At 41.3% G+C, this 22,356-nt stretch overlaps 1 protein-coding gene and 1 non-coding gene across 2 annotated transcripts in view; both read right to left on the minus strand.

Annotated features, from left to right (window-relative positions):
- LOC131229117 (COBRA-like protein 1) overlaps positions 1 to 22,356 on the minus strand; it is a 70,467-nt gene that overhangs the window by 25,553 nt on the left and 22,558 nt on the right. The gene's annotated exons all lie outside the window — the stretch shown is intronic.
- LOC131229987 (small nucleolar RNA R71) lies at positions 12,750 to 12,856 on the minus strand. The gene has a single exon (XR_009163719.1). It is a non-coding gene; the product is annotated as a small nucleolar RNA R71 (small nucleolar RNA).

The raw sequence follows: 22,356 nt of genomic DNA on the forward strand, positions 1-22,356 counted from the left end.
ATATATATATATATATATATATATATATATATATATATATATATATATATATATATATAAACCGGTTCCAATCACAACCATTGGATCGCGAGACGATGGGCCAGATCACATTTCAAAAATCACCAAAAAATATTTCAATAAAAACTGGCCCCGATCGCAACCATTGGATCATGAGATGACGAGCCGAATCACATTTCAAAAATCACCAAAAATATTTCAATAAAAACCAACCCCGATCACAACCATTGGATCGTGAGATGACAAGCCAAATCACATTTAAAAAATAACAAAATTATTTCAATAAAAATCGGCCCCGATCGCAACCGTTGGATCGCAAGACGACGAGCCGAATCACAAAATAATAATAATAATAATAATAATAATAATAAAATCAATAAAAACTGGTCCCGATCACAATCGTTGGATCGCGAGACGACAAGCCGAATCATATTGCAAAAGATCATCAAATATTTTCACTAAAGTCTAACTCCGATCATAGCCATCGGAAATCCCTAGCGGAGATGATAGGATGAGTTGAATCTATTCCCAAAAATTTCTGAAATAAAAACCTCACAGATCGCTAATTTACAGGTGAGGACATCTTTCAAGAAAAAAAAAATCCCAAAAAATCATTACCCAATAAAAACTAGTCCCGATCATCCCCAGAATCCCCTAGTGGAGGCGAAAGGATAGGCCAGACTTATTTAAAAATTCAAAAAAATAAGAGGGCCAAAATAAAAACCGGATGGCGACGCCCTCCCATAAAAATCTATCGGATCTCTTCAATAGCCTAAAAAAATCTCCAAAACCCACTACAATAAAATCCCCATGGTATAGTGCTCCCTAGGTGAGGTAGTTTTCAAAACAAAAAAAAATCCAAAATTTCAAAAAATAGCGCTTAGTATCCAAGTCACTAAGAGGTCTTCTATACCTCTGGGTGGCAACCAACGCAATAACAAAATAAGATTTGACTTCTTACGGTATCCCGGGAGTTGTCGAATCCAATGGCAAAATAAGCATGGCCAACCTAAGTTTCCATTGTTTGGACGACCGTACAAACAATGAGATGCAATGCAAGGAATGATGAGCACGATCCATCCCAGCTTAGAGTAACTAGTTTCCAAAGAGTTGGAAAGATCAGTTGTACCTAGTGTGCCAAAATCAAAAGACTGTAAGGAAAAAGTCACTCACACATACCTAGTCTAAGATACTTGCAAACTTTGATCAAGTCCAAGTAGGCGTAGTGAGTTCCCGTAAGACCGTAGAAAGCATAGGGCAGCTAGCCACTGTGACGATCAAATGAAGCAACACTCCTAGGGTGATCGCATAGTAGAGGTCATCATGGATCCAGACATTAGGGGGATCCTCGTAAAGCCACAACGCGTTTTTTTTTTTTTTTTTTTGAAGAGGTAAAGCCACAAAGCATTGGGGCACTACTTTCCAAATTTATTCCCGATGTTATCATCGATCTGATGCAAAAAGGTTGTGATTGATTGCTCGTAATGCCGCAAAAAACGCATGGACAATTACAACATTTTTTCTCAAACCCTCATGATATGCATGAGTTATCTCTTTTCCAGACAGAGAGTTAATGTTGACACTGCGACAATCAATAGGTCCTAGCCACGTTCTTTCCTGATCCTAGCCACATTCTTTCCTGATCAGGGGGGCGGGGCGTCCACTCGCTTTGGCATTCGGTTGCACATAACCTCTACCAAAGAGGGGACATTGGCCTTCAACACCGACTACAGGTTCACAACTCTAACAATGAAAAACATTATTTGAGTTGTACATTTGTAAACACCCCACCTAGGCTAGCAACTTGATGATCACAAACACATGAGGCATGGATGTTTCCTACACTTAAGCCAAACCCAAGCCTTAGCCTACACCCAAGCCATCCAAGCCTTAGCCAATACGTAAACCAAAACTTGGCTAAATCCAAGCCAAATCAAAGCTAAATTCAAGGTAAAGACAAGCCAAATGCAAAAAATAAAAAAAAATAAAAAAAAATAATAAAAAAAAATAAAAAAACAAAAAAAAAAACAAAAAAAAAAAAAAAAAAAAAAAAAAAACAAAAAAAAAAAAAAAAAACAAAAAAAAAAAAAAAAAAACAAAAAAACAAAAAAAAAAAAAACAAAATTAAAAAAATAAAATAAAATCCAAATATAAATCCAACACACCTAAGAAGCTATTCCAAATCCCTACTAGAGTCTTTGAAGGGTCAGGAGGACAAGCCGCACCAACCGTCCAAAACTGGGGCCAGATCACATGGAGGGAGGCAGTCTATGTGCCACCCTCCACGTGGCTCTAATACGAACAGCTGGAGGTCTCACCTCGAGAAGCAAAATGAGCCCTTGAAAAGGAAAGAACCCCTACCCTTCCCTCTGTTTACACCCTATGCCACTCCTCTCAACCAATGAGGAAGTACCATGCAACACTCATCTCATCTCCACCAATCACAAGCCTCCATATCAACAATTACCCCACAAAGCCCCCAATATTTTCAAAATGTCATCTCAAAACCCTATAAATTCCCCCTCCTCATTTCAACAATAGTAGCTATCTCATATCCACTCTTAAGGGGGGGGAGAGAGAGAGAGAGAGAGAGAGAGAGAGAGGAACTTGAGCTTACAATGTCCCATCCCGCCCCCTCTCCAACCTCCTCTAGCCCTCTCAAAGCCTTCTAGCTTACTCTTGCCTCCCCTTGAGCCCAGGCTCGCCCAGGCTACAGTTTCCAAACGTGTTGTGCCCTCACCTCATGTTGCAAGCCCAAGATCGGGCTTACCACCATTTGCATTTGCATCTTATCATTCACATCAGTGAGTTTTGGCCTCTAAGACTAAAATAGGATCATGTGTCTAATGGTAGTAATGGAGTTTGGAAAAACATTAAGTTGGGGCTCACTGCCAACATAACCCTTGCAACCTAAATGGCATTAGGTATGACGTAAAACTCCTCTGGCTAGGGTGGCCCTACCATCATGTATTTCCAAAAGCCACTTCGATCATCAAGTGCATGCCCCAATTTTAGCTGTAGGGCTCAAAAACAACCCGGTCTGTGATTCAGGTGGGCCACACCAAAGGAAACGGCTAGGAGAGAGATGTGCACAATTGATTTTTTATAGGGCCCACCATGATGATTATAATTACGTGAAATACATGTGAACCATTAGATGCCACACAAAAATTTAGGCCTGAGGCCCAAAAAACAGGCCCATCTATGATTCAGGTGGGTTACACCAAGGGAAACAGTTTGGAGGGTGGGCATCATCTTATACACTGCTCTCAATTGTGGGATCTACCTGAATCACTGATGGACATGATTTTTTAGCCCTTTGACAAAAATTGGGTCATGCATCTGATGGTAGGAATGGATTTCAGAAGAACTTCAAGTTGGGACTCATTACTAGCATAGCATATCCTTGCATGCATAAATGGCCTTATGTAAATGGCATGGCAAATGGCCTTCCATAAATGGCTTTACGTAGACAATTTTAGACGTAAGCCTTAAAAATCAGCCCAATCTATGATTCAGGTGGGTCAAACGATTGAGAACAATGTACAAGATGACACCCACCCTCTAAATGGTTTCGCTTGGTGTGACCAACCCGAATCACTGATGAGCCTGATTTTTGAGTTCCAGACCTAAATTGTGTGGCATCTGATGGTTTGTGTGGAGTTGACATAATCATCATGGTGGACCTTGTAAAAAATCATTTGTGCATGTCTCTCTCCCAAATGTTTCCTTTGGTGTGGGTTGTGGGGCGCAACTAAATCATGGATGTAGTTGATTTCTAAGCCTTGGGCCTAACATGAGCTGATACATCTGATAGTTAGAGGAGATTGTAGAAACACATTACAGAGGGACCCACCCGAGCCAAGAGCCAAAAGTACATGCCATCTATTTCAAACGTGCACACATAGCTCCCTTGCACTACGGTTTGTAGGGGAGCACTACTCTGTATATGTAATATATATATATATATATATATATATATATATATATATATATATATATATATATATAGACACACATGGAAAATTATGTGGATCAATGAACTTACCAGCCTTGATCATTACAAAGGACAACTCTCTCTCTCTCTCTCTCTCTCTCTCTCTCTCTCTCTCTCTCTCTATATATATATATATATATATATATATATATATATATATATATATAATGCACACACCCAGGCTTCGCTAATATGCCCATGAAGATGTGGAGGTCCCAAAGCTTTGGTGTGACACATGAGATGCCCAATCATCAACCAGAACAATTCCATGATGCAAGAATCATGCCAACTAGATGATCCTAACCACATGAACAAGGCCAATTTGTTACAACCGTCAGTATTCTATGAGCCATAGATAGCATGGTTAGAATCATCAAAACCAAAGTGATACTTTGGAATCATAAGCAATACGAAATTAATGGGATCTATCGGGTAGATAGTTCAATAGGATGCTTGGACCTGCAAGCAGAGAAGAGCAGAAGCTTTTCTGTCAATTTGAGACAACCCAATGGGGTTGAATATATAGAGATTACAATCATATATACAAGGAAAACAATAAACTCAGAATCCTCTACCTATGAAAACAAACTATATAAGGTATATTAGTTATACAAGGTATGTGAGCTGGCTAACATCCCCCCTCAAACTAATGCTCGTCATTGACAAGTAATAGCTTGCCAATGAGAAAAGAGTGACGTGCAGAAGTGAGGGACTTGGTGAGAATGTCAGCAATCTGATCATGGGATGCAACATGTGGAAGAGAAATGAGCCCAGACTGAAATTTCTCGCAAATAAAGTGACAGTCAACTTCAATATTCTTCGTCCGTTCATGAAAAACTGGGTTAGAGGCAATCTGAATAGCACTGAGATTATCAACATGGAGTGGAGTAGGATTCTGTAGAGGAATGCCCAAGTTTGAAAGAAGTCCACGTAACCAGACAAGCTCACTACACGCAGAGGACATCGCCCGATACTCGGCTTCTGTACTCGATTTGGAAACGGTGGCCTGCTTCTTACACTTCCAAAAGATGAGAGAAGTGCCTAGAAAAACACAGTAGCCAGTGGTAGATCTTCGTGTGAGAGCGCATCCGGCCCAATCAGCATCCGAATAAGCACGAAGTTCCAGAGTCACCGTGAAGGAGAAGAACAGGGATCGATCTAGAGTTCCACAAAGGTACCGTAGGATGCGCAACATTGCAGTCATATGAAGAGTCCGAGGAGCAGAAACAAATTGACTGACGACTTAAACAGCGTAGGCAATATCAGGGCGAGTCATTGTTAAGTAAACCAGACTCCCAACCAAACGGCGGTATAAATCGAGCTATGCAAGTAGATCACCATCATCACGTCCATAGTGAACGTTAAGTTCTAAGGGAGTCTGAACTGTCTTCTGATCCATCAATGATGCCAAGGCGAGAAAATCATTGGTATATTTATGCTGGCTAACCAAGATCCCACGGTTGGAACGTGAAAATCCAAGAAAGTATGTTAGATGGCCGAGGTCTTTCATCTTGAAGGATGATTGCAGAACTTCCTTTAAAGCCGAAATGCCAGTAGCATCGCTACCAGTCAGTAGGAGGTCATCAACATAGACCAGAACAATGACAATGCCGTGAGCAGTGGTGCGCAAAAATAAGGATGGTTCATGACCACTTTGAGTAAAGCCAGCACCCGTAACAATATCGTGAAAGCATTGAAACCATGCCCGAGGTGACTGTTTGAGGTCGTACAGGGCTTTCTTTAGACGACATACCTTATTGTCAGGAATTAAAGAGCCAAGATGAGGTTTCAAATATACGATTTCTTGGAGGTCTCCATGAAGAAAGGCATTTTTCACATCCATCTGAGCGAGTGGCCATGAGCAAATAGAAGATATAGCCAGAAGAGTACGAACAGTTTTCATCTTGGCCACAGGAGCGAAAGTCTCATCGTAATCAGTTCTGTATTCTTGTTTGTATCCTTGAGCGACAAGTCGAGCCTTGTATCGATCCAATGATCCATTAGACTTGAGCTTGACAGAATAAATCCATTTGCTACCAATTAGCTGTTGGTCAGTGGGTCGAGTGACAATGTCCCACGTATGATTATCATCCAATGCCGCAAGTTCTTCTGCCATAGCTTTCTTCTAACAATCATGAGTGACTGCCTGAGAGTATGAAGTAGGAATAGAAACAATATCCAGAGTAGCATTCATAGCAGACATAGAGTATATTAAGCGATTAGGCGCTCGATGTTCACGAGCGGAACGACGTATCGAGGTAGGTTCAGGATCCGCAACAGGTAAGTAGGTTCGGGTTGAGTAATAGGTGGTGGATCTGTACGCGGTCGACGTGAGTAAACCTACAACGGACGAGGGAGAGTACTCGAAGCAAACGGAATTTCAGGAAAGGTGGTTAGATCAGGAGAGCTTGGAGTGTGCGGAGGAGGAAGAGATGAATGAAAGGCAATGTGTTCAAGAAAAACAACATGTCACAAAACCCGAACACGATGAGAAACAGGATCATAACATCGAAAACCCTTTTGAGTTTCCCCAAATCCCAAGTACATATATTTGACCAATTTTTGAGATAGTTTGTTACGTTCACGTGAAGCCAGGTGAACATAACAGATACAACCAAAAATACGAAATGTGGAATATGTAGGAGGTAAGCTAGTGGGAACAAAGTAGGGAGATTTACTATTCAGAACTTTGGTTGGCATCCGGTTAATCAAGTAGACTGAATGTAACATTGCTTCTGCCCAGAAAGAACGAGAAACACTTATAGCTGTCATTAGGGTGTTGGCAGTTTCAACAATATGACGATTTTTCCGTTCAGTCACCCTGTTCTGTTGTGGAGTATCAGAACAGGTGGTCTGATGAATAATCCCATGACCTTGAAGAAATGTACGAAATTCGGTTGAGAGATATTCTCCACCTGAGTCAGAGCGGAGAGTTTGAACTGGAACCCGAAATTGAGTCTCCACCATAGAGTGAAATAACTTGAATTTTTCAAAAACCTGTGACTTCGATTGCAGAAAGTAAATCCAAGTGTAATGTGTGAAATCATCAATGAATATAATATAGTATCGTAACCCAGATAGAAACGTAATTGGTGATGGACCCCAGACATCCGTATGCACAAGTTCAAACGTAGAAGATGATTTTTTAATACTTAGAGAAAAGGGAATACACTTACTTTTTTAAAGACAACAGGAAGAACAAGAATAATCCAAATCATTTTTATTAAGAGAAATATTCCCTAACATGCCAGAAGAAATTAATTGAAGTAACCGATCAGAATGTGGATGACCCAGGCAAAAGTGTCATAGTTTCCATAATTTATTTGCTGAAGTAATATCTGATGAAGATGGAGAAAAGAAACAACGAACAGGAGTAACAGATGGATCAAAGTCCAGCACGTATAGACGTCCATGCGGCCTACCCATCCCAAGTACCTTCCCTGTTGCCAGATCCTGCACAAAACAACAGTTGGGAAGAAATATGACTAAGCAGTTATTGGATGTGAGTTGACCAACTGAAATTAAATTAGAGAGGTTAGGGAGATGAAACACATCACGAAGGGTGAACTGGTGATGAGCAGAAAGAGAGAAAGTCAATGATCCAACGGACTGAATAGGTAGTCTAGTGCCATCCACAGTAGAAATAGCCTGATTGTCGGTGTAGGGACGAATGTCACAAGGATGGGATACAGCACTGGTCATATGATTAGAAGCACCCGAATAGAAGAACCATGTAGAAGATGGGGATATACCTGACATACCAGCCACAGAAAGGGCCTGAACAATTTGTTGGAGCATCACAGGAGTCAATGGAGATGAAAGACCTTCAGCAGAAACAGTAGGTGGAGAATCACTAATAGACAGTTCGGAAGAAATAGTGGCAGCAGTAGCAGAAAGAGCACGACCACAACCACGACTACAACCACCACGTCCACGGCCGAAAGACGATGCATAGGCACGTGTACGACAGTCCTGAATACCATGACTAGTCCGTCTACAATAAGCGCACCATTCTTTACATTGAGCGACAACATGACCCACCTTGTTGCAGCCGCGACAAGTCAAATGAGTGGAACCACGTGTTGGTGTAGTGGTAGACACAGCAAGCACCATATCAGATGATCCCGGAGTTGAGGAAGGAAGAGAGAACTTTCAGTTGTTGTTCCTCAACCAATAAATCATTAATAACCGAATTCAATGAAGGAGGAGGGCTACGGTTCAAGAGAGCAACTCAACAATGCTCAAATTCCGGACGCAGCTTCATAAGAAATTGTCTTATTTGCGCACTCTCGTGCATAGATTGGAATATCTTAAAGTCATGAGGAAATGTTGGATCCATCATAGTCATCTCTGTCCAAATAGTGACAATTTTGGAGTAAAATGATTGAATACTGTCATCACCCTGAGTAAGGTTAACGAGATCCTATTCCAGGCGGTATAACCGGGCCGCATTACTCTATTGATAAATTGTCTGGAGATATTCCCACATTGCCTTAGTAGTGCGAGGAGGTGTGAGGCCAATAGCAATGGACCGATCGACCGAATCGAGAATCCAGGTAATAATCCGTCCATTGTTCATGTCCCAATCAGCTAATTTGTCGGCATCTGTGGAAGTGGGGATAGAAACAGATCCATCAATGAGTCCCCACAAACCACGACCCTTGAGGAGGTTTTGAAAACGGATGGCCCATAGAGAATAGTTGGTACCATCAAAACTACAACGTGGGGCCTTTGTACGTGATGAGTTCTTGTCCATTGATTTGAAGTAATGTAAAGCACTCAAAGAGTTGCAGCAGAAGGTGTAAGATGTACCGTACAGCAGGAGATACCCAAGCAATTGTAGTTTCTTGATCTGGCGGAATAATAACAGCAACAACAACGAGTTCGAACAGAAATAGGATTCGGACAAGCAGATATGGAACATGATAGAACAACAACAATAGTAATAGGTTCGAACATCAATAAGATTTGGATAGTAGATCTGGAGCAACAGCAACAGGTTCGAACAGTAACAAGGTTCGGACGAGCAGATCTGTAACAGGGTTCGGACGAGCAGATTTGGAGGGTTCGAACAAGCAGATCTGAAGCAGAGGGGTCATCGGAGGATGCAGGGGCGGTCAGATGAGCAGGGATAGTGGCCAAACGCAGCAGGGATGGTCAGACGACGCAGCAGGGGTGGTCGGACGATGCAGGGGCAGCCGGACGAGCAAGGACAATGGTCAGACGCAGCAGGAATGGGGGACGATGCAGTAGGGGTGTGTTGAGGGTCAAATATTGTATATCAGACCCCATTTATTGCTTGGATTTATGAACATGATATTGTTTAATAGCTCGATTTAATCGTGTTTATGCTGCAGGTCGAATTTAGGAGCTTGGACTAAAAAAGGTGCTGCAAGCATGGAATTAATGCTCTGAAGTCAACAAAACAAGGGACAGACTCCAAAGGACCAAAATTGAAGAATTTATATGCCAGGGATCCGAGGAAATCAAGCCGTTCACGTTCAAGAGGCCTGAAATTGGTCCAAAATGCAAGATCACATGGTTTCCGCCATCGGATTGGCTCGAAACTTTATACATGGCCTCGGGGCCATAAATTAACCGTACAATTAAAATTTCAGCCATTGGATCCCTCTGTAAGTGGCCCAACGGATAGATCAACCCACAAATCGTTAATCTGGGGCCCATCTGATCCTTGGATATGCTTCGATTTTGGTCTTAACTGTTTAAAAGATATGAGAAAACAGATGGACGGAATGGATTTCTCAAGAACATCGAAGTGGACCCTAACCAAATAGTGTGTGCATAATACATCAATGCACCAGCCGTGCACTGCACGTCCACCATGGTCAAATCGACCCTTGACCAAGTAAACTCAAAGAAGGAAACTTCCTTCTTCAGCGTTACGCAGGGCCATCCGCGGATGGTGTACATGGCCCACCATCTCGGTCTAAATGATGAATCTGGACCGTCCATTCGATTCCCACGGCCCAGCTTACCAATTCCTAGCTGACAGAATTTGAAGAAATACAGAAGATGGGATTCCAGCTGTCCAAACATCAGACGGACGGTGGAATGAAGCCATCCGTGGGCCACAACGAATCTGATCCAAAACCAATCAGGTCCGACCAATTTTTCAAGGGAAATTCAAAGGACGGTGTGGATTTCCCAACCGAACTCGATCATGAACCCCACCACTCAATCAGCGCAAGCCGATATACGCAGCCCCCTGTTTTCGCGTCCGGACGTAGGCCGACTTTTGCGGGCTGTTGTATGATTTCAGTGTTGATCAAAACGCTGATCCAAATCGTACAGATGATGCCCAAGCCAGGATTGACCCTAGCCATGAAGATATTTGCAAAATCTGGGACGATCAGCGTCCCGATCATTCATCCAAACGCAAGTCGGTTTGCGTTTCTGCGTAACAGTAAGCTGCGCACACTGCTGCGTAAGAAGCCCACCAACAGCAGCAACGTGAGGCTCCTTCCAGCCGACTTCTCCAGGGCCCTTCACATGTATAAAATACAGGAGAAAAGAGAGAGGGAGGGATTGAATTGGCAGCGATCGAATCTGGGAGGGCTGGACGTGAGCAGAGAGAAAGAATAAAGTTATTTGTTTTTTTACTTTTTCCTTTCTTCTTCTTTTTTTGTTTATTTTGGATTTAGCCTAATCATGGTCGGCTAAACCTCTTAGCTAAGGCTAAGAGGTGAAGCTTGTAACGTGATGGGAAGAACTCTGTGCTTATGCTTTTTATTTACATGGAATTGAACTTGATATTTGTCTGATTATGGGAATGTTTTTAGTTTTTAATGGTCTATTGTGACTAAAATTACAATGGGTCTGCGATAGCTTTGAGCATGCTCCTTCCTTTTTATGTTTATGATGTCAGGAAGTCCTTTTGTCCACCATCGTCCCCTAGGCATGGTCGGATGGCGGTACCCTTCCTAACCTTCATAGCATGATGATTGGTTGGTAATTAGTTTAATTCTATTGTTTGCTTTGTGTCCTGGGCATGGTTTGGTGATGGAATACATTCTAATTCATATACCTTTCATCTCTTTAAAATTATATCAGAGGAAGTTCAGTTTAATTTTCATGATTCTTGAAGCAGGCCTAAGATCTCCCTGATCTCTACAAGTGGATCCTCTGAATCCTTAGTTTCTTATCTCTGATTTCTTTAAGTTTTAGATAATTATTTCATCATTATTCTTCAATTTACACTTAATTTAGATTTCATCGTAGGCTAGTTCTATTTCTACCTAGTTTCAGATTACGTACAGGTTTCAGTCCCTTGGGATTCGACCTCGGTCTCACCGAGTTTATTACTACATCACAACCCTATACTTGGGGTGTGAACAAGTTTTTGGCGCCGTTGTCGGGGACTGACGGCTACGATTCTCTGAAATTAATTGGTTTTAGAATTAGATTAAGATTAGGATTTTACTAACTTTAGTTTTAGATTTTTATTTCTATTTTAGAACTAACCTGTTTCCTATTTTGTAGGATCCTGACATCAGCTTCTAATTTGGTAAATTCCTTTCTAATTTCTCTACTTTCTCTATTTTTAGAATTAGGGTTTGAATTTTAGAAATTTTCTAACTCTAGTATTTTCCTATTTTTAGGAAATAGTTTATTTTTAGAAACTTTCCTCTTTTGTTTTTAGAAACTAGGTTAGTTATTTCCCTTTTTAGAAATTCTTTCTAATTTTAGAAATTAACTCATCTTTCCTTTATTTTTAGAAACTTTCTAATTCTAACTCTTTTAGAATCTAACTTTGTTTCCTAATTTATTTTTAGAAATTTTCTACTTGTAGAATTTTTGTTTAGAAACTAACTTTCCTATTTTGTAGGCTTTTAAGATAAAAATTTCTAATTCGGTAAGTTTTTTTTTTCAGATCTCTTTTAGTAACTTACTTTCTAGTTTAGAACCTTCCTAATTTATTTCCACTTTCTTTTTGGAATTTCTTCTTTTAGAAACTAGTCTACTTCTATCTTTCTTTTTAAGAATTTTCTAATTATAGACCTCCTCTCTAGAAACTGACTTGTTTGTTTTCTTTTGCAGGTTTTTAACTTAAGGACTCCAATTTGGTAACTTCTTTCCAACCCTCTCTTTCTTTTTAGATTTTTTTTTCCTTTCTTAGGATTAGGTTTCGAATTTGATTGAGGGCTGCAAGTGTTTCATGCCCAAGTGGGCCCGTGACAACACTCGACGTCTCTTGACTGAAGGAGGATTGGTTGAGGGGTTAACTATCCATCGCAGGACTAGACACCACTCCAATTCTCCTGAGTTAATTGAAGTGATGGCTGAGAACCAACCTCTTCTACCCCAACCTAGGGTGGAGGACATTCAGGATGAGAATGAGGTGCATCAAGCACCCCCGCCACGTACTTTACAAGATTATTTACAACCAGCGGGGGTGAGTACGGCCTCATGCATGATTTTTCCTAAAAATACAGGACATATGGACATCAAGCCAGGGGTTATCCAACTCTTTCCTAAGTTTCATGGGCTTGAATCTGAAGAACCATATCTACATTTGAAAGAGTTTGATGAGATCATAGCCACTTTATATTTTCAAAATGTGTCTGAGGACACAGTCAGGCTGAGACTCTTTCCTTTTTCCTTGAAGGAGAAGGCTAAGACGTGGTTACATTCATTACGTCCTAGATCCATTGGCACACGGAATGATATGCAGAGGGAATTTATAAAGAAATTTTTTCCACATTATAAAACGATTACCCTTAGAAAAGCAATCATGAACTTTACCCAAAAGGAGGATGAAACATTTTACCAATGTTGGAAAAGGTTCAAGGATTTGGTCAGTTCATGCCCACAACATGGTTTTGAAATGTAGCGCATTACAAATTTTTTCTACGATGGACTGACATCTTCCATGTGCCAAATGGTCGAGACAATGTGTAATGGAGAATTTATTAATAAAAATGTTAACGAGGTATGGGATTACCTCGATAGTCTTGCTGAAAAAACACAATCATGGGATTATTACCCAAAATCAAACACCACATCTAGGCCGACTCAATCTAAGGAGAAAGGTGGATTGTATCTCTTGAAAGAAGAGGATGATCTCAGGTATAAAGTGACTACGCTCATAAGGAAATTGAGGCCATGGAAGGAAAGAAGGATAAGGTTAATGAAAGTGTTTGCGACATCTGTGATTGGAATATTCATACAACTGAAAATTGTCTTACAATACCCGCCTTTCGAGAAGTGTTGAATGAACAATCCAATGCCGTAAATAATTATCAAAGACCTTTCAATGGACCGACCTCTAATACGTACAATCCTGGTTGGAAAAATCATCCAAACTTTAGTTGGAGAAATGGACAAACTGCTACCCCTCAAGGTTTCTTCAATCAAAATCCAAATCAGGGGAAACCTCAAGAAGAACCGGTTCAAAATTCCATGCAAGAGCTGACCCATGCAATGCGAGATTTTATGCAAAAGATGGACTCATGTATGACGGTTATTATAAAGGGGATGCTTCCTGCACAACCGCTCCCCAATCCTAAACTGCATTACGAGATAAGTGATCCCAGCTCTTCAAATCAAATGGGGCACGCTAAATCCATCACCACTCTTAGGAGTGGGAAGATCATTGATAAAACCCTTCCGGTTAGGCCCGAAAAGCCTCAAGAACCAGAAGAGGACAACAATAATGGATCTAGTGAGGCCCCACAAAAATTAGAACCGGAACTTCTAGAAAAGCCAGTTGCTCCATTTCCTCAACAATTGGTCGCACCAAAACCTCTCTCTAACTCTCAGGATATCCTAGAGGTGTTGAAACAAGTGAAAGTCAAGATTCCTCTACTTGATGTCGTAAAATAGATACCTTTATATGCCAAATTCCTGAAAGACCTATGCACGACCAAACGACGGCAGAGTATTCAAAAGAAGATTTTCTTGACCGAGAAAGTGAGTGTCATCCTAAAGCAAGACGTGCCACAGAAATTCAAAGATCCCGGTAGCCCAACCATATCATGTGTAATCGGGGACCATCGAATTGATCATACACTTCTTGACTTAGGAGCGAGCGTTAATCTGATTCCCTACTCGGTATACAAACAGTTAGGTTTGGGTGAATTAAAACCCACCCTAACCACACTACAACTTACTGATCGCTCTGTTCGTGTACCAAGAAGGATAATTGAGGATGTGTTAGTCCAAGTTGATAGATTTTACTACCCTGTAGATTTTATCATCCTGGACACCGAACCCATCAATAACATGAGCACTCAGATTTCCATCATTCTTGGTCGCCCATTCCTTGCCACTTCAAACACAATTATCAATCGCAGGAATGGTGTCATGACTATGTCCTTTGAGAATATGACATTGGAGTCAAACATCTTTTTCAATAACGGCAGAAACTTAGAGGATGATGACGATTTCCACGACATTAACATGATTGACTCTTTAGTGGAAGATACGACACCTCTGACCTTATCCTCTGACCCTTTAGAGATGTGCCTGGCCCACTCCCATGATTTTGATGATGACATGATTAGGGAGACGTGTGTCTTGCTTGATACTGCACCAGTACTTGAAGTTAACCGGTGGAGGCCACAATTTGAAGAGTTGCCCCAAACTGATGTAGTGCCTCTACCGTCTAACCTCAAGCCACCGAAGCTTGACCTAAAACCTTTGCCCTCTGATTTGAAATATGTCTATTTAGGTCAAGATGAGACATACCCGGTGGTGATCTCTGCCCACCTGGAGAAAGAACAGGAGAGTATGCTCATATCTACTCTCATTGAGCATAAGGGAGCCCTTGGATGGACGATAGCGGACCTCAAGGGAATCAACCCCTCGATTTGTACTCACCGCATTTATCTTGAGGATAATGCTAAGACCACTCGGCAATCACAACGTAAACTAAATCCAAACATGAGGGAAGTGGTTAAGGCTGAGGTTCTTAAACTATTAGATGTGGGTATCATATACACCATATCCGATAGTCAATGGGTGAGTCCAACTCAGGTGGTTCCTAAAAAGTTTGGGATCACCATCGTAGCCAATGCTAATAATGAACTCGTGCCAACTAGAGTTACTACTAGTTGAAGAATGTGCATTAACTATAGAAAGCTGAATACCTTCAAGAGGAAGGACCACTTTCCTTTGCCCTTCATTGATCAAATCTTGTAAAGGCTAGCTGGTCATTCCTATTATTGTTTCCTTAACGGGTATTCGGGCTACAATCATATTGAAATCGCCCCTGAGGACCAGGAAAAGACTACATTTACATGTCCCTACGGCACCTTTGCCTACAGAAGGATGCCATTCGGATTATGTAATGCCCCTGCCACCTTTCAGCGATGTATGATGAGTATCTTTTCTGACATGGTGGGGAAATATCTAGAGGTCTTCATGGACGATTTCTCTGTTTTCGGTTCATCTTTCAGCGAGTGCTTGGAGAGTCTTAAATGTGTGCTGAGAAGATGTGAAGAAAAGAACTTGGTACTTAATTGGGAGAAGTGTCATTTCATGGTTCATAAGGGAATTGTCCTTGGACATATTATCTCGTCCAAAGGAATCGAGGTGGATAAGGCAAAAATCGATCTTATCTCTAACCTACCTCCACCCAAGAACATTAGAGACGTGCGATCCTTCTTAGGACACGCAGGATTTTACAGGCGATTCATAAAGGAATTTAGTCTCCTCTCTTGTCCTTTGTGTAATCTACTTCAAAAGGATGCACCATACGAGTGGACTGAGACATGTCAAGAAGCTTTCACTAAGCTTAAGGGCATGTTGACTAGTGCACCCATCATACAACCACCCGACTGGGGCATTCCTTTTGAACTTATGTGCGACGCGTCTGATTATGCTCTTAGGGCGGTTCTAGGCTAGCGAAAAGATAAAAAACCCTACGTTATTCATTATGCGAGTAAGACTCTAAATCCTGCCCAAGTGAACTACTCGACTACGGAAAAGGAACTCTTGGCCGTAGTGTTCGCTTTGGACAAATTTTGGTCCTACTTGATTGGATCCAAGATCATTATATACACTGATCACGCGGCGCTCAAGTATCTTCTATCTAAGAATGATGCTAAGCCCCGCCTGAAACGATGGATCCTCTTACTCTAGGAATTTGACCTAGAAATAAAAGATAAAAAGAGAGTAGAGAATGTAGTGGCTGACCATCTTTCTCGCCTTAATCCCTCTGATTCCCTTGAAACGACACATATCAATGACATGTTCCCTGATGAACAATTGTTCAGAGTCTCCTATTCACCTTGGTTTGCTGATATTGCCAATTATCTTGCCACAGGTTCCGTACCGACACATTAGACTACACAAGATAAGAAGAAATTCTTTACCAAAGTACGCAACTTTTTCTGGGACGATCCATATTTGTTTAAATATTGCCCAGACCAAATCCTGAGGAGATGTGTGCCAGATAATGAACATCAGAGTGTCATCTCCTTTTGTCACTCACAGGCCTGTGGTGGTCACTTTTCTGCCAAAAAGACCGCAGCCAAGATTTTGCAGTGTGGCTTTTACTGACCCACTATGTTCAGGGACACTCATGAGTTTTACAAAGCTTGTGAGCGTTGTCAGAAATTGGGAGCGTTGTCCCGTCGAAATATGATGCCCTTTAATCCCATTCTTATCATCGAGGCATTTGATTGCTGGGGCATTGATTTCATGGGACCATTCCCCCAATCTTTTGAAAATCTATATATTTTGCTCGCTGTAGATTATGTCACTAAATGGGTTGAAGCGATTCCGTGTCGGTATAATGACCATCGCACGGTCGTTAAATTCCTAAAAGAGAACATCCTGTCCCGATTCGGAACGCCTCGAGCTATCATTAGTGATGTGGGCTCACATTTTTGTAATAAGCCATTCGAGAGTTTAATGAAAAAATACGATATCTCCCATAAGGTGAGCACCCCATATCACCCACAGACAAGTGGGCAAGTTGAGATTTCCAATAGGGAGATCAAACACATTTTGGAGAAAACGGTTAACCCTAACCATAAGGATTGGTCAATCCGATTAACTGACGTCTTATGGGCTTACCGTACTGCGTTTAAAACCCCTATTGGAATGTCTCCCTTTAGACTTGTCTATGGGAAGGCTTGCCACTCGCCTGTAGAGTTGGAACATAAAGCATACTGGGCGATCAAAAATCTGAATTTCAATCTGGACAACGCTGGCTCGCTACGGAAACTTCAGTTGAATGAACTCGAAGAAATCCGGAACGATGCATACGAGAACTCGAGAATTTACAAGGACAGAATGAAGGCGTTTCATGACCAACGTATTCTACGGAAATCATTCACACCTGGTCAGAAAGTCCTTTTGTATAATTCTCGATTACATCTCTTTCCAGGTAAGCTTCGATCTCGTTGGATTGGCCCTTACATTGTGGTCACTACGTATCCTCATGGGGCCGTTGAGATAAGAGATCCCGACAATGGCAAGGAGTTTAAAGTAAATGGACATCGCTTAAAGCCATTTGTCGAAAAATTTGATTCAGATGACATGTCCATACCTCTGACTGATCCTGTTTACCAGGATTGATCTCTTAGTCTGATGGAGGTATAGGTAGGCTTCCTGTTTTCATAGGACTAAGGTAGTTTGCTTTATGCTGTTCTAGGTTACTTTGCTTTCTACATTGTTTTAGGATAGTTTTCTTTTGTTGGTTTCTCTCTTGTGCTAACCTGCTCTGATATCTTTGGAAAGCCTCGTTATTCTTTCATCTAGGTACTATCTTTCCATCACTCTTCTTTTACTTTCACTGTCCTATGTGCACAGCATGCTTACTTCCTTTACATTGAGGATAATGTAAATTTTTAGTTGGGGGTGGGAGATTAGGCTGCCTAATCAGTGTTTTCTTGGTCTTGAGCAGAAATTGTGAAAATTTTTAAATTTTTCTGAAATTTCGTATGAATTCAAAGTGATTTTGACGGCCATCTTGGATTTAGAAATACAAGATAAGTGATGTTGGAAATTTATGACTCTTGGATTCAGCTATTTGCTAGATTTCACAGTTAAGTTCGAACTATTAATCCATGGTTAGAGGTCTTAAATATTGATTGAGTCATGATTTCACAAAACACATCTCGCTTGCACATCAAGGGTTCAGTTCGATATTGAAGGATTAACTTGGTAATCACTAAACATGAAAGGAACTAACCTGAGAAAATTGAATGGATTGGGCGAACAGTCTTTACCATAGGTTTGCTCCCTATAAGTGGCGATTCGATTCCCCATGGATGATATTTGAAAAAGAGTTGGGTGTATAGTCTTTACCATAGGTTTGCTCCCTATAGGTGAGGATTTGATTCCCCTTCTTGGCGTCACTTTTAATGAAAAAAAAAATCAAAAATTAAAAGAAAGAAAAGATGATGTGTGAGGCAAATTTTGGTTATCATGAATTCTCTTGTTGGCTACCAATGATATCCTGAAATAGAGAAGTGAGTTTCATGTTGCTAAGCCGAGATTATACTATATACCCATGAAACTAAATGTTTAGAATTATTCTAATTGATGGATTAATACTTTGAACTTGATTATGACGTACTGTGTGTTTGAATTTAGGAGAAAGTTATGCCTAACATTCATGAACCTTAGAATTCTGGAATTTGGATAGTTTTTCAAAAATCACTCGAGAAATTCTCCTATGATTCTCAACTTACTTTTCGCAGATTTTGCTCAGGACTAGCAAAATGCTAGTTGGGGGTTGTGTTGAGGGTCAAATATTGCATATCAGACCCCATTTATTGCTTGGATTTATGAACATGATATTGTTTAATAGCTCGATTTAATCGTGTTTATGCTGCAGGTTGAATTTAGGAGCTTGGACTAAAAAAGGTGCTACAAGCATGGAATTAATGCTCTGAAGTCAACAAAGCAAGGGTGGTGACTGGAAGACGCAGGGGCGGTTTCGGATCAGGGAGGCTCTGATACCATGTAAGCAAAGAGGAGCAGAAGCTTTTCTGTCAATTTGAGATAACCCAATGGGGTTGAATATATAGAGATTACAACCATCTATACAAGGAAAACAATAAACTCAGAATCCTCTACCTATGGAAACAAACTATACAAGGTATACTAGTTATACAAGGTATGTGAGCTGGCTAACAAGACCCATTTCTTATCCTCTCAGTCTCAACTGTCCATTTTCCATGCAATTGATCGGATGCTAACAATCATCCGATTGGCGTGATTTTTGCACCATTGCATGTTCCTAATTGTATGAAAAATGGACAAAATGGACGGTTCAAATTGATGATTGAACATCTCATGTGTCATTCAAAAGGTTTGGGGTCATTAGCAACTGTTTGACAGACTAACATACCTCGTATAGTTCGTTTCCATAGGTAAAGGATTCTGCTTTTATTATTTTCCTTGTATAGATGACTGTAATCTCTATATATTCAACCCCTTTGGGTTGTCTCAAATACAGAAAAACTTTCAGCTCCTCTCGGTTTACATGGCATCAGAGCGTCACTTATCCAAAACGGGCACCCCCTGTCAGGTCCGACCGTCCCTGCGTCGTCCAGCCACCCCTACTGCGTCGTCCGACTACCCCTCTACTCGTCCCGCGGCCCTGTGTCATCCAGCCCCTCTGCTCGTCCGGCCCAACTACTCGTACAGCGCCCCTCTGCTCTCCGATCTCTGTTCCAGATCTATTGTTGCTCCAAATCTGCTCGTCCGGCTTCTGTTCCAGATCTGCTCGTCCAATCTCTGTTCCAAAATCTGCTCGTCCGACCTCTGTTCCAGAGCTGCTCGTCTGATCTCTGTTCCAGATCTGTTTTTATTCCGTCAGATCTAGAGCCCCTGTTGTTATTCCAGATCTAGATCCAGATCTGTTGTTATTCCTCTAGATCCAGATCTGTTGACTTTAAGATTTTTCAAACTATGCGCCAGAGTGCACAAGTTCGACAATTTCTTATGAAGTTATGTCCAGAATTTGAGCATTATCGGGCTGCTCTCTTGAACCGTAGCCCTACTCCTTCATTGAATTCGGTTATTAATGATCTATTGGCTGAGGAACAATGACTGAAAGTTCTCTCTCTTCCTTCCTTAACTCGGGATCATCTAATATGGTGCATGCTGTGTCCACCACTACACCAACACGTGATTCCACTTCGTTGACTTGTCGCGGCTGCAACAAGGTGGGTCATGTTGTCGCTCAATGCAAAGAATGGTGCGCTTATTGTCGACGGACTGGTCATGGTATTCAGGATTGCCGAACACGTGCCATGCATCTTCTTTCTGCTGTGGACGTGGTGGTCATGGTCGTGCTCTTTCTGCTACTGCTGCCACTATTTCTTCTGAGCCGTCTATTAGTGATTCTGCATCCACTGTTTCTGCTGAAGGTCTTTCATCACCTTTGACTCCTGCGATGCTCTAGCAAATCGTTCAGGCCCTTTCTGTGGCTGGTATGTCAGATACATCCCCATCTTCTACATGGTTCTTCAATTCGGGTGCTTCCAATCATATGACTAGTGCTGTATCTCATCTTTATGACATTCGTGCCTACATCGGAAATCAGGCTATTTCTACTACGGATGGCACTAGACTACCTATTCAGTCAGTTGGATCATTGACTTTCTCTCCTTCTGCTCATCGTCAGTTCACCCTTCGTGATGTGTTTCATGACTCTAACCTCTCCTCCAATTTAATTTCAGTTGGTCAACTAACATCCAATAACTGTTTAGTCATATTTCTTCCCAACTATTGTTTTGTGCAGGATCTGGCAACGAAGAAGGTACTTGAGATGGGTAGGCGGCATGGTCATCTGTACGTGCTGGACTTTGATCCATCTGTCACTTCGACTTGTTGTTTCTTTTCTCCATCTTCATCAGATATTTGTTCAGCAAATAAATTGTAGAAACTGCTCACTTTCACCTGGGTCATCCACATTCCGATCGGTTAATTCAGTTATTTTCTTCTGGCATGTTAGGGAACATTTCTCTTAATAAAAAAGATTTGGATTATTCTTGTTCATCTTGTTGTCTTTCAAAAAGTAAGTGTATTCCTTTTCCTCTAAGTACTACAAAATCATCTTCTATGTTTAAACTAGTGCATACAGATGTCTGGGGTCCTTCACCAATTATGTTTCTATCTGGGTTACGATACTATGTTATATTCATTGATGATTTCACCTGTTACACCTGGATTTACTTTCTGCACTCCAAGTCAAAGGTTTTTTAAAAATTCAAGATATTTCACTCTATGGTGGAGACTCAATTTCGGGTTCCCGTTCAAAATCTCCGCTCTGATTCAGGGGGGGAATATCTCTCAACAGATTTTCATATATTTCTTCAGAGTCATGGGATTATTCATCAGACCACCTGTTCTGATACTCCACAACAGAACGAGGTGGCTGAACAAAAAAATCGTCATATTGTTGAAACTGCCAACACCCTTATGATAACTATGAGTGTTCCTCGTTTTTTCTAGGCGGAAGCAATGTTTCATTCAGTCTACTTGATTAACCGGATGCCAACCAACGTTCTGAACAGTAAATCTCCATACTTTGTTCTCAAAGGCTTACATCCTACATATTCCACATTTCGTGTTTTTGGTTATATCTGTTATGTTCACCTGGCTTCCCGAAAGCATAACAAACTATCTCTAAAATCGATCAAATATATGTACTTAGGATTTGGAGAAACTCAGAAGGGTTTTCGATGTTATGATCCGGTTTCTCGTCGTGTTCGGGTTTCACGACATGTTGTTTTTCTTGAACATGTTGCCTTTCATTCATCTCTTCCTCCTCCGCATGCCCCAAATTCTCCTGGTCTAACCATCTTTCCTGATATTCCTTTTGCCTCGAGTACTCTCCCTCGTCCGTTGCAGGTTTACTCGCGTCGACCACGTACAGCTCCACCACCTATTACTCAACCCGCATATACTGTACCTGTTGCCGATCCTGAACCTACCTCGATACGTCGTTCCGATCGTGTACATCGAGCGCCAGATCGCTTGATATGCTCTATGTCTGCCATGACTGCTACTCTGGATACTGTTTCTATTCCTACTTCATACTCTCAAGCAGCCACTCATGATTGTTGGAAGAAGGCCATGTCAAAAGAACTCGCAGCATTGGATGATAACCATACATGGGACGTTGTCACTCGACCCGCTGACCAACAGCTAATTGGTAGCAAATAGATTTATTCTGTCAAGCTCAAGTCTGATGGATCATTGGATTAATACAAGGCTCGACTTGTCGCTCAGGGATATAAACAGGAATACAGAATTGATTATGATGAGACATTCGCTCACGTGGCCAAGATGAAAACTGTTTGTACTCTTCTAGCAACATCTTCCGTTCGCTCTTGGCCACTTAATCAGATGGATGT

The sequence above is a fragment of the Magnolia sinica genome, chromosome 16, assembly GCF_029962835.1.
Source record: "Magnolia sinica isolate HGM2019 chromosome 16, MsV1, whole genome shotgun sequence".
NCBI lineage: Eukaryota > Viridiplantae > Streptophyta > Magnoliopsida > Magnoliales > Magnoliaceae > Magnolia > Magnolia sinica.